At 42.9% G+C, this 16,431-nt stretch overlaps 1 protein-coding gene across 1 annotated transcript in view; it reads right to left on the bottom strand.

Annotated features, from left to right (window-relative positions):
- GPR39 (G protein-coupled receptor 39) overlaps positions 1-16,431 on the bottom strand; it is an 81,862-nt gene that overhangs the window by 1,448 nt on the left and 63,983 nt on the right. The gene's annotated exons all lie outside the window — the stretch shown is intronic.

The following is a 16,431-nucleotide window of genomic DNA, read 5'->3' on the forward strand; positions in this document are numbered from 1 at the left end:
GCATCCACTGCTTCTGGTGCACGTAAGCACTGGAAATCCTGACACCTTGCATGAAATACCAGGTACAGAAAATAATTCCTCTCAGTGCTCCCCCCACCAAGCACTACTTTTGAAACACAATACAGCCACTGGTTTACTGTTTCCACTTTGTTTTTCTCTTTGCAGGAAACGTGCCTTGTATGAACACTTAGAGGGAGCAGAAGTTGCAGGTTGGCTTCCCTGCTGCAGAAGCGCAAAATAGTAGAGAGTGTCCTGATGGTGCGCAGTTTTCAGTTCCAGTAGAGCTTTTGTTATATTCTCTAGCTTCCTCTCTCAACAGAAGCACAGAAATGTTTTAATTCTTGCCTATCTAGGCTAAGTCAGATTGCCCCCATTGAACAGATCACTGTGGGAATGCAATTCTGAAATAGCGCACACTGATTTTTCAAGCCAGGAAAATGATACTTCACTAGTGGGAAGACATAAATGTAACGGGGAAGGGGGGCAGAAAAGAGAAGAAAGATTTTTCATAACTTTGAAACTGCCAGGGCTTAAACAGGGTATGTCCCAAGTTCTCTCCACCACCACCCCCAAGCAAAGAAAAGGTATGAAATGTCTTTTTTTTTTTTTTTTTAAGAAATTAATTTTCTTAATGAAAGCTGTAATTAACAGATTTATGATCTCACTGAATGAGCTACCAAATAAAAGTTGTCTTTTTGAACATTTGCTTCTGTAATTACTTAATGTCACAGTAATTTGGTAGGATGGGGAAGTAGCATATCTTAAACTTAGAGCACTAGATTAAGAGCCCTGGAAGGCTGTTCTTAGTAGGCAGGCGATAAATGCATTTGCCTTTGCCATTTTCTGTTCTTCAACTACCGTAACTCTCCTCAGCCACAGTCTCTTTAGTCTCATTCCCGTTCCTACATAATCCCATGCCCTTTTGCTTGGCTGCCCTACTCTTCCCCTGCCGCCTTGTTTCATTTTTCAGTACCTCTTGTGTCTCTGTCATAAGCTGATCTGAATTTTGTATTAGTCCTGCAGATTTTCTAGCCTTCAGTGCTTTTTCTCTGCTGTCAGCATAACAAATACAGGGATAGCGGTCCTCGCATGGACCCACAGCAAATACGGAGCCCTGAGCAGTGACTTGTGACAGGCCTTGTAAAAAGACAGCGAAGAGATGCTACTGCTCCGTTGTGGCTTTTTCTCCTGTGCAACTGAAATGCAAAGGCCACAAACCCAGATCTGCAGAATTCTTGTCAAATTTTACCAGATGATCTCTTTCAAGGGAAAAGAAAATAAGCTCTATAGTGTAATTTTTTTGTTCTTCGTTAGAAACGGGGTACTTCAGCATGCTGATTAATAGTTTCCTAAATTATGAATGCTGCTGTGAAAAACTGAGCAAACAATGCGTGCCTTTAGTTTTAAAGCTCAAGTACAGTGCTCCGAGATGTCTGATTTTTTGTTTGTATCTGAATTCTTTGCCATTGACCTTTCTTTTTAGTTCAAACTGCCAAATGCTTAAGGGTCCCCCTTATATTCTTCAGACACTTTTGTTCTGGGGAACTGAGTATTTCGTTGTGTGTACAGCAAGTGAAAAATGAGCTGCTTGTGCCCTCGCACAGTGCAGTGAGGTTAGTCTTTTGGGGGGTGGGAGGAGATGTCTGTAAAACACTGTTATTTTCCAGGGATGAGTGATTGTTCATTTTTACACTTGAAAAAAATGCTTGTTGACTCAAAGGAGATGCACCATGTAAGTAAACATGCTGACAAATTCACAGTGTTTTTTCCAACTGTTCACACTTGACGTGGAGGTATGAAGTAAACTGAAGTGCATCAGAAGAAAAGGTTTATGTTCAGACCTTAGCATACTAATTATTTTGACCGAATCACTGTTGCCATCAATTTGAACTTGTACACAGGCTGTAGCAGTTCCTGTTGTACTGTGATGTGCAGAAGGTGCTTAAAAAACATTGTATCCGCTTGAATGTAAACGAGACTGCACCGTACACCAGGACCGATGGCATTTTTCCCTGGCGCTTGCTGCCTGCAGGGAATCAAACTCCCTCACATTTCACCTCATATCCAACGTTCCCTTCCACTCCTCCTTATTAAAATGAAAAAAAAATCAGTAGCTCCATTTTTTTCCCCATGTTCCTGACTACTGCGCTGAAGTGACACACTAGATGAGAGCAGAGATTTATCTTCCATGGAATAATGATGTTTATAAACAAAGTAATGCTGTGGTCCAGCAGCCTCCATCACTGGTGCTTGAAATTTCCAGCACACGTTTGAATCACTCGGTTTAATCATCAAAAGTGCATTAGACCGTGCCAACAGAAGCCAGGAGGCCTCGTGTTACCTAGCTGACTATGTGTAAGTGAATACATCTCAACCTTTACGTGTTTGAGCTTATAATTCATTTAACATTGACGTCGATATTTCAAGGTAACAAAAAAAAAAAAGACACATGAAAAGATCCTTGACTAAAACCATTTTAAAAAGCTAAGCCATAAACCAGCCACAAAATAGTTTACCCAAAATAGGAATTACCACATTCAACTACTGTTTTAATCTGGAAAAAACCCCATCCCAAACCTCTTTAAAAATAAAGCATACAAATTTAACAATGATTTAAATTTGGGAATTGTTATTGTAACTTCCCAAAAGTGGATCTTACAGTATTAATTCTTAATATGTGACAAAGGATCATTTATGTAGTAAAATAAACCTAGCGTTTAAGTGCCAATAATATAAATATGCATTGCTGGCACAGAACAGGAGTTTGGCAGTCATCTGTCCCTTAGCAATACTTTTTTATTACTCAGAACATTCCTCTGGGCCATAGGGGACTGAATTAAATTCATTATGAACTTTATTGGGAAGGATTTTAAATACATGCAAATGCCTGGTAGACTAGAGAGGGCTTCCTTCTCCACTCTTCCAGATTTTGCTTGGTCTTCTATTGAACAGAATTTTGGGGTTTTTTTTCCTGCACCTGAGCACTTAAATCTGTCTCCTTTTGTAGTCCAACATTTCCCCTCTCTCCTGGCCGCTGCCAGCCATCCCACAAAATTTGGAATTGTCTACAAAATCACAGTTGTCACTGGGAAATGCCAACAACACGCTTTATTTGGCTGCCATAGTCCATTAACTGAGGCTGTTGCGGTGACCTCATGTACATGCTCCTTTGGCCGTGCACTTAACCCTGACCGCCCTGGTCCGTCAAGGTCTGCTGGACTCTGCTGCTACTCTCGTCATAGTTAGCCTAAGCAGCACTACACCTCAAATTTGCTCTTCTGTGATTTAATTAATGGCACAAAGGCGCGTTCTCAACATATGCTTGTAAACTGACATTTAAATGGCAATTGTCAGTGGAACATAAGCATATGGTTACTGAGCTATGAGTCAAGTGCAGGCAGTGATGCAGTTGGTTCAGAGGGAGACTTTTTTTTAGTGCTCATTTCACGTTCACATACTTGGCCCGACTATACTCAAAGGTATAACATGACATTAATGCCCTATGCCTTACTCACAAAGTCTTCCAACCATGCATCAGAAGTATCAGCTCCCAAAAGAGGAAAGTACTGAGGTCACCCCTTATTATTAAGTTTACCGTCATAGAACAATACTAATCATGAGGAAAGCACTTGGTCCCTATTTGATTCTGCTATAACTGGCTTTGAAAACACAAGCAAATACACCGTCTCGCTAATCAGGTTCTTGATGGTCATAATACCAGTCACTACTAACTGGGAGAGGCAGAAAAGCAAAGACTCCAGTCTTTTAACAATGTGACTTTCAGGAGGTGGGGTTTTGGCATGTGTTTGTGTTTATGCTATGTTTATTATTTTAAGCAGGACTCAAAAATCTTGCTTTTCATTTGAAATAGGGACATAAAAGTCATTAGTTTATTGTCTGTCTAGCTTTTAAAAAAAAAAGTCAAGCCACACAACGCAACCTTCAATCACTGAGATGACCTTCCCAACTGCAGATCAATGCAGTGCTGTTTTCCAGCATGTGCAGCTGCTCCGTGCCTCTGCTGCTGCAGTTGTCTGCACGTGAGACGTCAGCTACCATATGCTTATTGTCTACTGACAATTGTCATTTAAATGTCAGTTTACAAACAGCTGTTACTTTCATTGCTGCGAGTCTGACTTGTAAGTGCAGCAAAGAAACCAGCCAGAATGATACCGAATGGCTGCTGGCACTGCTCGGCCATGCTGTTGGCAGCAGGAGCGATGCAGACTGCCAGTCCTCAGCGGTGTTGAACTGAGGAAGACTGGAGCATCTCAAGGAGGGGACTGTCTTCTCTGCTCTCCAGCCTCAAGGATTTCCTACCAGTGCTTCTTCTGGTACGTAAGAGTTTGGAGAAGTTTCTCTGGTCTACCAGCAGCTGGGTAGAATTTCAGATCCAAATTTTCAGCTTCTAACCGCTTCTCGTGAGTATCTGGTGTTCAGCCACTATCCAGATCAACACGTGACTCAAACCCTCTATCTCTGACCAACAGCGACTAGCTGTTGATGAGCAGACGGGTGTGCAGGAGGTAGGAGGGAGGAACACACCTTCTACTACTGTTCCCAATCGGGTTATTGCCTACCCTTTCATCTCCCTTGTGTTTAAGGTCAGCAGGTTTAAAAGCAAGACCCAGAGAGGAACAGCGGCATTTCTTCAGTGCTTCTGTGGAACTTACAATGTTTCTGCCTAACTGCCAGAGCTGGTATCTCCACAGAAATAGGTGCCTATAGCATAAATCATGTGCTAAAAGGCCTCTGTAGATCCCAAACAAGTCTTGTGACATTCAGTGCCGTCATGCCTGCATCCTTTGTGCAGCCTGCCCTCATCGTCTAGCTAGGAAACCTCTGTCGTCTTGTTCTCTAAGATCTAGAATTAGGATGAAAAAGCAATGGGACAGATCAGAGGATAATCCTTCAGACACAGTGAAGTGGCCACACTCTTCTTCCCCACACACACTTGCTTCTCGGAACAAATGCGAGAGGCCCAAATAGGCCACTGTGTTCTCTACGCTATTAGAGTGCCCATAAATAAAGTTCCAGCTGGCACGCAGACGCAGAGTGCCACACGTAACATAGGCGTGAGGTAAGCTTACCACAAGGTTCCTAACAGATCTGCAGGTGTCCCCCTGTTCAACGTTAACAGCATCATTTCGTAGGCAGCGATTCACAGCCAGATCTCAGAATCAAAGTCTTTGTCAGACAAAGCTCTGCGCTACACCCGCCTTCCGGTGAGCTGTTAAGTAGCTCTGGCTTAGTTACAGAGTTACTAGAGGAAGGCCCACCAAGCAACTAGTCCACAAAACAGAAGCGGTGGTTTTGCTGCCCCTTCCACTAGTGACAGTGAACTTCACATTTCCCAAAAATCAATCGCTCAATCCTGTATTCAGTGCATAGAGTGTCACAACCATCAATAAGGGGTTTGCTTGAATGAGGGCTGCGGTGTGCTCCATCTGCAGGATAAAGTGTCTGATGAAGTTTAAAACAGGAAAATACTACTAATACAAACCTCCCTTTTCCCTCTCAACCACATGCAAGTTCCTTCTGCTGAAGGACAAACATTATAATAATAATAAGCACATATTGATGTATGCTGAGGTGAATATAAAAATGTATTAACCTGAGAGATAAATATTGATACTGCTTTGTCTGTGTCAATATTTAGTTCAAGGGACAATAAATTTTGATATTCACAAAACAAGTCAATACATGCATTGCTACATACATTTTGTATAAGCTCAAATTATTCAGCAACTCTGTTCCTGTTATCCTCAACTTTCAGAATCGCGTATTTGCCTTTCAAAAATGCTTCTCTGGAAGGGAAGGGGGCAATAAGTAAACTATCCCTACTCAGCAGTAACTACAGGGAGAAGAGGAGAAAAGATACAGCCAGTGTATATCTCCCAGTGATTTCCCCATCAGAGTTTTTCTAACCACCAGAGAGATCTGCAGGCTCCCTTTGGGATCTGACACTGGATCTGGGCTGGCTGCTCTCCGCAGAGAACAGGAGTTTCCTCATCGCTGCACATCAGCGACTCGCTGCCTTTGCTGCGGAGCCACCTTGCATACAGACCTCATACACAGGGGTTCCACTGGCAAAGCAAAACGGAGATGAAATCCAGCCCCTGCTGCTGCCTGTGCTGGTACTGCAGGGGTAACAAGGACGAAGGAGGTAGCAAGACAACATTTTTGTCACCAGCACAAGCAGGCAGATCTCCAAGCGCTCACAGAGAGGCTCTGGCAAACACACCACAGCCCTTCTCAGAATGGGTTTAAACTGAACAGAAGCCATAACAAACTAGTTTTCTTTATAAATACTGCTGGAAGGATTAAACATATGGCCTGGGACAAACAGTTGAAAACCAGCTCCATGTACATCTGATCCTGTCAACAGCTTCCAGCAAAAAACCAATGGACCAGCAATTCCCATAGCCTTAGAGGGATGTGGGTCCATCTAGTGTTCATGATGCTCCTCCTGGGCTCAAGGGTGCTGTACAATGAGGCCACGTCTCATTAGTGAGCACCGTTGGGTGGTAGGACAGTGCTGTCCCACAAAGTGGTGCAATAAATGAAAGGCACTGAGAAGAACCAAGCTGCCTCTTGGTGCAATAAATGAACCAAACCAGGTTTTAATAAATATGTTGCTGTTCTGTCGCACATAAAGTCATCTTCCAACTGAAGACACCATTAATGGTCTCACTAAACTACAAATGCTAAAGCAATGCATGCATTCTTCCCGTAAACAGCCATTCTTACCTCAAAACAGCAGTGTGTTCAAGTGTGGGGCAGGGACAACACAGGCATTGTTTTTTTCTTTATTAAAAGCTTCCATAGATACCTGGAGTTGTCAGGCATATTGAGAAGAATTTCACAGAAGTATTTGCCACCCCTGGCATCAGAAAACCACCTGCAGCTGCTTTTGATACTTCATTTCACAGGTGACTACATGCCAATGCAAATCATCACTAAGACCCAGGAGACGTTAACAGAATCTGAAGTGTACATCTCCTCGCTTGGATCAGACTACACTCTCCCCCCCTCAAATACCCTTAAGGGTGCTACAAGATCATTGAGACCAAACTGGCTTGTCAGAGGTTTTGGCCCAGAACAGCACGTGCCCACAACTCCTCTCTCCGGATGAAATCCCTGCATCACCCAACGGTTTGCTCAGTTCAGATCCTCCCTGCTCTGCTGCACACATTTCTTCTCCTTGACTGGCACCAAAGAGCTGCTCTAGGCTGGACGCAGCACAGCAATATCACATCAGCTACTCAGTGGCAAAGGGTGAATTTTGTGTTTCCAGCAACCTGATCTCTAATAGAAACTAATCCTGAAGGAACCTGCCCAGAAGAATACCTGCACTTTCTTGCAGGGTGATGATGCTTCAGTCTCCATTATACTTCAGTCCTCTACAATTGGTAAACAGTGTATTGGGTTGAGAAACATGAACATTCCCGTTAGACAAGGAGAAGATTATGAGAGACTTACATGGAGCTGAACCAACGTTTCAAGTCTGCGTATCATTGATCCATCCAGCTGGGAATTACAGGGCACTACAGTAAAATCTTTTCTGACTCTGCAGCATTAAAACATAACAGCTTCCAGGGATCCCATCACACACTTCTCCACAAGCAATGGCAAACAGAGCTCTTCAGAGGAATAAGCTATTTTTGCTTTGCACTGTCACTTAACAGCCCTCAGCCGTTAGGTAGAGTGATACCACATGCATCAGAAGTTGTCAGGGGAACCTAGGTATGTAGAACATAATTAGTGAGGACACAAGTGTTACTTCTTAGCAATTTAAAATATCTGACAATTATCTTCAGTTCTTAGCAGGGTCAAGTTTTGCTTCTCAAATATTTTTAAATACTGCCATTTCACAGTGCAAACACTAGAAAAAGCTAAAAATACTCAAGGAAGTTTCATACAGAAGTATTGTTACAGAACATGAGCAGCCTTTTTGCAAAACAGTGATTGAAGCCATGATATGCCTTTAAAAGCCATACGTGCTTAAACATTACCAGAGGAAATCATGTTAGTTTTAGTACTTTGTATTGGGTTTGTGTGGCAAGGTTTTGGTAGAAGGAGGGGGCTACAGGGGTGGCTTCTGTGAGAAGCTGCTAGAAGCTTCCTCTCTGTCCAATAGAGCCAAGGCCAGCCAGCTCCAAGATGGACCTGCCGCTGGCCAAGGCCAAGGCCACCAGCGACAGTGGTAGCACCTCTGGGATAACGTCTTTAAGAAGGGGGGAAAAAAAAAACACCTACGCAACACCAACAGCAATTGCAGCCGGAGAGAGGAGTGAGAATATGTGAGAGGAACAACTCTGCAGACACCCAGGTCAGTGAAGAAGGAGGGAGAGGAGGTGCTCCAGGTGCCGGAGCAGAGATTCCCCTGCAGCCCCTGGTGAAGACCATGGTGAGGCAGGCTGTCCCCCTGCAGCCCAAGGAGGTTAACGGTGGAGCAGATATCCACCTGCAGCCCAGGGAGGACCCCATGCTCTGGCATGGGGTCTAGGCAGGGGGATGCCCAAAGGAGGCTGTGACCCTGTGGGAAGCCCATGCTGGAGCAGGCTCCTGGCAGGACCTGTGGACCCATGGAGAGAGGAGCCCACACTGGAGCAGGTTTGCTGGCAGGACTCATGACCCCGTGGGGACCCACACTGGAGCGTCTGTTCCTGAAGGACTGCATCCGTGGGAAGGACCCATGCTGGAGCGGTGCGTGAAGAACTGCAGCCTGTGGGAAGGATTCACGTTGGAGAAGTTCGTGGAGGACTGTCTCCCGTGGGAGGGACCCCACGCTGGAGCAGGGGAAGAGCGTGAGGAGTCCTCCCCCTGAGGAGGAAGGAGCAGCAGAGCCAACGTGTGATGAACTGACCATAACCCCCATTCCCCGTCCCCCTGCGCCGCTCGGGGGGAGGAGGTAGAGAAATCGGGAGTGAAGTTGAGCCCAGGAAGGAGGGAGGGGTGGGGGGAAGGTGTTTTAAGATTTAGTTTTTATTTCTCATTATCCTACTCTGATTTGATTGGTAATAAATTAAACAAATTTCCCCCCAATTGGGTCTGTATTGCCCATGACAGTAATTGCTGAGTGATCTCCCTGTCCTTATCTCGACCCAGGAGCCTTCTGTCATGTTTTCTCTCCCCCGTCCAGCTGAGGAGGGCAGTGATGGAGCGGCTTGGTGGGCACCTGGTGTCCAGCCAGTGTCAACCCACCACATACTTAAAAATGATTATGGAGGCAGTAACACGTTTATAGCCACTGTTATGCAGTGACAATAGCACCCTTGAAAATCTTCCCCACACAAGTTCTTACCTTTAATAGTCATTTATTTCTTCTGTTCATTATGTTAAAAATTGTACTTCAAATACCAGTTTATCTTGCTCTTCGGCTTTAATCTTCCAATCTCAAACTTCATCTTAGCTCTCCTCATCAGCTATAATTTAGTCTTAAATATGCACAACTTTACACAGAAATGATGGTTTAGTCTATGATACTGTAACTGGATAATTCATTTTCGAAGCGGAGTGCCAAAGCAGCATCCCTGTGCGGGTTTGCCTTTCAGGTCACTGCGCCAACACGCCGCAGCGCTTTTCTGGGGACCCCAACTCTGTGGACGAAGCAAGCTGGTCACTGCACAGCCAAGGCTGCCGCGAAACATAAAAGCTAATTGGAGAATTTCATATACTCCCTTGTCCTCTTTGGTGCTTTCCCTCACATAGGTGGGTAAACAGTCATGAAATCGTTATGCCTTACAGTAAATACCAACTTGGCATTTGAAGCAACAGTCAACTGTTTCATTCGGGTGCCCATCTCATGCGGTTTGTCACTAAAAGCTACAAAATCCAACATCTACTTTTGAGTCATTCATTTCCATTCACTACAACAATTCTCCAGTAAAAACATAAAAGAAATTTTAAATCAGGGCTACTTTGGCAAAAAGAAGATCAAGAATATTGTGGAAATATACATAGATTCAGCACCAGAAGACACAGCATGGTAAAATAAATATATTTTAAATTGTTCATTTTTAGAAATTTTAACATTCCAGCTGTCAGAAAAGACATGCTTATTGGAAATTGTTATTTCTGCATTGAGAAAGTATTTTTAAAAAACACTAATATGGTCACAAATGTGTAGAAGGGAACGGGTTTAGCTTTTATTGATGCTTCTTCCTTGCAAAACAAATTCTTGCCATAGTTGCTTTGATTTTCTTTTAGAAAGAGTGAAGACTTGTTTTCTTTCTGCATTGGCGAAACAATGGGAAAAATACATCTTCCATATAAATCTCATTTAAATTCTGCGTTCTAACTAGCAAATACAATTTGGAATTGAGAGGTTTTTTGTTTTTACATTACAAAATCAGCCGTTGCAACATTAAACAGCTCATCTATTGCAATTCAGCAGGAGAAATCATTGAACAATCAACTGCAGAATACAAATACAGAAAGACAATATATTAGCTCTGCAGATACATAAGATACTCGTGAGCTCTGCCAGAAAGACAAGCTTGAGCTATACGTTATATGGAACCGATTGTCATGGGGCAATCGGCAAACCTCTTCCTAAACGAGAGAGAGATTATCAAGCTCCAAGTCAGATTTTTGTACCAAAAACCCTCAAATGAAGAAAACTTGCTGTTTTGTAGCAAGTGCGATGAAAATGGAATTATTGATGCACAAATGGTAGCAAGACCATGCTTGCCAGCTGCTTTAAAAAACAAATGCAACTGGAGTTTATGTTCAGCAGCCTAAGTGAGAAGAGAAACCAAAGCAAATTGCCATTAAAATTACGTGCAGTTATCCAAATTCTACACCAAAACCCGCAACAAGAAGCAGGATCCAGGGAGTGGAAGAGCAGAAATGCACCAAGGCAGACGTGGCACCCGTGGCACGAAGGCTGGCAGCTCGGTGGCTGAGCTTTGGGACTGAAGGCCAATTTATTGTTCTCCTCTGCCCCTGAGGAAGGTGACTGTGTCAGTCCAGTAAGATACTGGTACCTCAGTTTCCCTTGATGGGAGGAAAAAGAGTTAGAGTGCTGCATTGGATCAAACATCCCATTTCTTCCTCCACCCTGATTTACAACCTGGCCACAGCAGTTATGTGTGCCACCCAAATTGGTTTTGGAGCTAACCCCCACTGCGTATGGCTTGCCTTTGCAACTCTTCTATCATAACATAATATATTTTATATATTTATTGATGCGGGTGAGGCTGTCCATCTCGATCAGAAGGTACGTTTCTGCCGAAGGGAAGGCGGGTGGATGCTGCAGAGCGGGGGCACAGGGTGGTGTAAGAGGGACGGGGCTGTTGCAGCAAACTGTGGGTACAAACAGGACCCACCCCAAACCAGCACATGGGAGCCACTAGTCCCCAGGAGCTAATCCTCAGGTAAAATCATCCAGGAAAACACCTACGCAGCACATATATTTCTTTTTACCCACTATAAATCTGGCATGGGCAGGTGAAAGGCTGCCTGAAGGACTCGCACATTCTTCTAAACACACCAACAGCCTGCTCTTTCTGACAACAGCGAGCCCTTTTCTGCTCTGAACAGATTTCTCTTCTTTTTGGAGGGAAAACAATAAACAAATGCAGTCAAAATGAAAGCCGAAGTTTCACACATCTTCAGAACCAATTTGTTTTAAGATTTAAGGAAGATCACAATCTGCATGAGAGCGAGGAAAACTTTCTTGCCTGGAAACAGTGTCGTGAGAAATGAAATGAGGTGTTTCGGGTTGGCAGACAGCTATCTTCTGGAAAGGGTGGGGAGAGGGGGAATCTCTCATTCAGCCACCTCCAATACAGCCACAGCAGCAAATCCAATGCCGCAGGTGAATGAAGACCAAATTCCAGTCTGACTCCTTGAAGCGTGTCCTGGCTATCATGTTAATGGGGGAAACATAAAGTAACTATTACACAACAAGGCAGTTTTATTTTTTAAATTAGGCCTAACCTTTGATAATTTGGATCAAAGCCTTAGGTAATGGTGAAGCTACTCGAAATCGCACTAAGAAAAATGTCCTGGCCAAACACTGCTCGTTTGCAGCTTGCCTCCGAGAAGGCTGTTCAAGGAGCAGCAGGATTTCCATTGCAGCAAAGTCTCTTCTCTGCTAACACCTGAATCTCCTTTTATTTACGTTTCAGAACTGTCCAGAGAATCATAATGAGTGCAAACATGTCAAAACCTCCTTTCTCAAACCTTTTCAAGGAATATATATACAAGATAAAGAGTATTCCTCCCCCTCGCCACAACCTTGGCAGCAGCCTAATTCAAAGTCTGTGAGACTCAAAGTCTCCCTGTATCAGGTGAGAAGGCGAATGTGCTCTGCGAAATGGCATTCAAATAAACACCTGAACATGGATTTGCCGAGCACGCGGGCGCTGTTTGGTTTGGGAGCCTTGTGTCTGTGCTGTGATATTTGCACTCTGCTTTCAGATAGCTGCTGGGGACTTCCAAAATGTCTGAGCTAGCCGGCACGCAGCAATAGCTCACAGCAAACATCAGACAGCGTTTCTTCCTCTCCTCCACAAGTGCAATCTCAGTCTTGTATCTCAGTACTAGTAAAAGATGTCAGCTCATTTTGTTATATATAATTTATTTGAAGTAAACCTCCTTATAATGATTTTTAACTTTAGAAAAAAACAGTGCATGTTCCTTTTCTTTATCCAAGCCATACAGGGTACATTTTTGCTGGCCTTTTAACTCTCTTTTATTTCCCTGAGGTGAATCCACAGCTAACTAGAGTATTCCAGGTGGAATTGGAGCGTACAGCTCGCTCTATCTTTTGTAGCACCTTTCCAAGAAACACGAAGAACTATAAGATATTACTGCAGACCTGAGAAACTAATTAAGCCAGAGCTCCAACTACCTGACAGCTTGCTCTCTCCCTCTCTCCTAGAAAATGCAGGAAAAAGACAGTGCTTTTTAGAGGAAATCCTATAAACAAAGAAGAGCAATCAAGCTGTGGCAATGCATTTGATTCAATTACACCATTTTTAATGTAAAATCTGGAATCTGGTGATAAATATAATGTTTTCTGAGCACAGTGAAGATGCAGGGGATTTTAGCAAGGACTAAATCTACCCTACTGTAAATTACAAAACACATTTCTTCTTCCAGCCTCATGCAGCTGGCTCCAACTTAGGGCACACAGGACCACAGTGATGGAGAAAAGACTTTTACAATAACCCTTTCACATATAATAAATATATGTGAATAAATATATGAAAGCGAGAAAGAAGATCACTAAATATCAGTATTCACAGCAACTCAGAGGGCAATTATAAGCATTTGGGGACTTTCCTATGCATTTATATAGCACCTTAAGTTCAACTGCTGGTCTTCAGTTTGACCTGTACCATGACAGAAATAGATAATCCTATTGCTTCTGACATTGCTACGTAATTAAATAGCTGCTCTGCCCCCATTAACATAGCTATATCCACTAGACTTTCATTTCTCATCCTCTTTCCGGAATGGCCTCTTACTTTGAAATAAGTTTTTCTACTCAGACCTATCGACTAAGACATCTTGGGAGGAGAGGTTTTTAGATACCTTCTTCTTGAGCTTTATAAGGTTTTCACCTACTAATGAGTGAAACTCTAACTCCCAAGAGCTAACAGAACTAATTTTTCTTAAAATATTCAAGATTAAGAGATTAAAACAAAAAGTCTAAATCATCTTCTCATAAACTGCTTTAACCAGTAAGTCATGTAACAAAAGACAAGCAGCTCTCTCCTAAGGTATCAGAGCAAAAATGGACTCTTACCTCCTTGAAGTCAGGGAGCCAAGGGCCTAGACTTGGTGCTACAGTGAACCCCGGGCAGCTGTGCTGCAGGCAGAAGGCTGCCCTTACAAACCCTGCCTCCCACCTCTGAAGTCAGGGAAAATGATTTTTGGTAGCTGCACCGGTAAAGCCTATTACAGCAAAACACAACAGGAGATCTGCTTTGGGGCACTGATGGGATCCTCGATCTCTCTACTAAGGCAGCTGGAACACGAAGGTCCTCTAATTCCCTGCCACACACTAAGCAAATAATGTCACCTGATTTGCTACAAGAATCCTCCATCTACAGAACCTCCCTAAATCCAGAGGCAGCATCTTCAAAAACCAGACATTTCTTTCCCACTGCTTTCCATTTACCCAAGTTAACTTTATCGGACAAAAAAATCCTGTGGAGGTGGAAACTAATTCAAGGTAGGTAAAAGCAATCATGTTCACTGGTAAACAACAAGAAACAACATGGAGGAAAACCGTATTTTAAAAGGCCAGTGCATAACACTGGGATCACACTTGCTCTGCTACCCTACGCCACCTCATTACCTCAGTGATTGCAGAAATCCTGTTACACTCACTCGGAACATCGCAACAGGATCAGATGCTGAATGCAGCTGAAGACCTATTTAATTAGTAGCTGATCACAAAGACCAAAATTTACTCACCTGTATCTTCTGCTAATAGGGAATTGGTTTCAGTTCTTACTAGTGTAGCCATATTTCTACAATATACTGTATTATTTTTTAAATTCTTTGTGCAGTCAATCATATTACCATGCCCTACAGGAGGTTTTTGCTAAGTACTTTAAAAAAACCGCAATGCACACAGTGTAAAAAAGCATCACAGCGTACTATGAAGACTCGTGCTTAATTTTACATTCTTTATTTGGCCAAAATAGTAGTTGTTCTGCATTCAAACTCATATTTGTAATAAAAACCCCACTCAGCTGCTCATATACTAAGGAAACAATTCACGACTGAATAATGTACCAATTCAAAAGCAATCTCTCTAAGCTACAGGAAACCTCTCGAGTTGCTAGTCTGAACAAAATGAAGCCTCAACAAAATGAACCACTTTGAAACTGAATGAAAATTTAGCAAATTGATCTGAACAAGAAAATCTTATGTATAATGCAATGTTTTTAGCCACAATAGAAAAGCCTGTTGGAGATCACCTTTGGAAAAAAAAATCATACCAATAAATCAAAAGATGGTGTTACTGTTTGTTTGCTCATCTTTCTAAAGCAGGATATTTCATTTTATAACGGGATAGTGGGTTTATAAGTTTGTGTTTAAATAGCAACTGAAAGGAAAAAAACAGGAATGGAAATGTTGGGTGTTTTCTTAAAAGGGATGTTCTCTGTTCTGGCTTTAATGTTTTAATCCACATTTTGGTGCACCTGGCACCTCACAAACTTCTCAGCTCCGAAGTTACTCTGAGATCAGTACACTGGTAGCCAGCCCGGTCTAAAACGAAAGCAAGTGTTTGGTTTGTGCACTGCCATAAGCTAGTGGAGCAAAATGATTGCAGATCAAAATTATGAGGTTGCTGGAGCAATTTATACTGCCAAGACGAGGAGCAGAGGGAGGGACAAGATGCAAATGCTGGAGGTGCAGTCATTCAGCAGCGCAGCAGGAGCGTAAAGGGTAATACAAGAAGGGGAGAGAGGGCTGGTAAGAGAGGAGGGTTGAAGGCAGTGATTGTATCAAGAATCACTTATTTTTCAGAAGCGGCATGCCATGAGAAAATGTTATTCCCACTGATCCAGTAAATGATTCTGTTTTCCATGGAGGTGGCCTCAAGAAAATAAGGGGCTGGTAGAGAAGAAGGTCTAGTCATGCAAAAGCACACTTTGCAGTTGGAAGCTGATTTTTGAACAAGAGTCAGACGAGAACACCTTTAGGGAAGACACATAGCCCAACCTCATCTAGGACTACTAAGACTTAAAATGGCAGTTACAAATTAGGAAGCACAAAAGGCTTTTTTAATTAAAAAAAAAAAAAAAGTAAGGTCAGCAGGCTCAAGGCTGGGTTAAGAGGTGTCAGTGCTGGTGTATGTGCCAGTGGCAGGCAGGGACTTTTTCCCAGATTGAGATTCATACTGGGGTGGGCTTTAAAGAAAGCTACTTTAAAGATCTGGTCCCAGGGGCAAAATTAAAAGTCTGTTGTAACAAGATGAGTAGCAGCATTAGACATGTGGGACTCAAAAGGACATTTTACCCATCTGAAGCATTAAGAGAAAGGATTTGCATTGTACATTTGTATGGGACAAGGGATTTTTTTTTTCTAATTAAGTGGTATTGAAATATGCAAACTGTGCGCTGTTCTCTCACTCTGCTTGAATTAGTGATTTACAATGACAGTTTACTTTTAGTTCCACACCTGGAAATAGGAGATAAATCAAGTGATAAGCTGCCGACGATGGTCTCAAAATGGAAAGCACTTTACCCAAGAGTTCCTTGGAGCTTGCTGAGCTGGCACTGCATTATAGCAGATCCGGCAAGATTATCAATTAATGACAGGAGCTGAAGCCAGTTACGACACCGTAACGAACTCCATTGGTGCACACTCTGCCTCGATGTTTTTAAGGGAGAAGAAAGAAAAAAGCTACTGCCTTCAGAAGCTCTTTCAGGAACAAATGAACATTAGCAACCTGCTTTT

The sequence above is a fragment of the Calonectris borealis genome, chromosome 6 (assembly GCF_964195595.1).
Source record: "Calonectris borealis chromosome 6, bCalBor7.hap1.2, whole genome shotgun sequence".
Taxonomy (NCBI): Eukaryota; Metazoa; Chordata; class Aves; order Procellariiformes; family Procellariidae; genus Calonectris; species Calonectris borealis.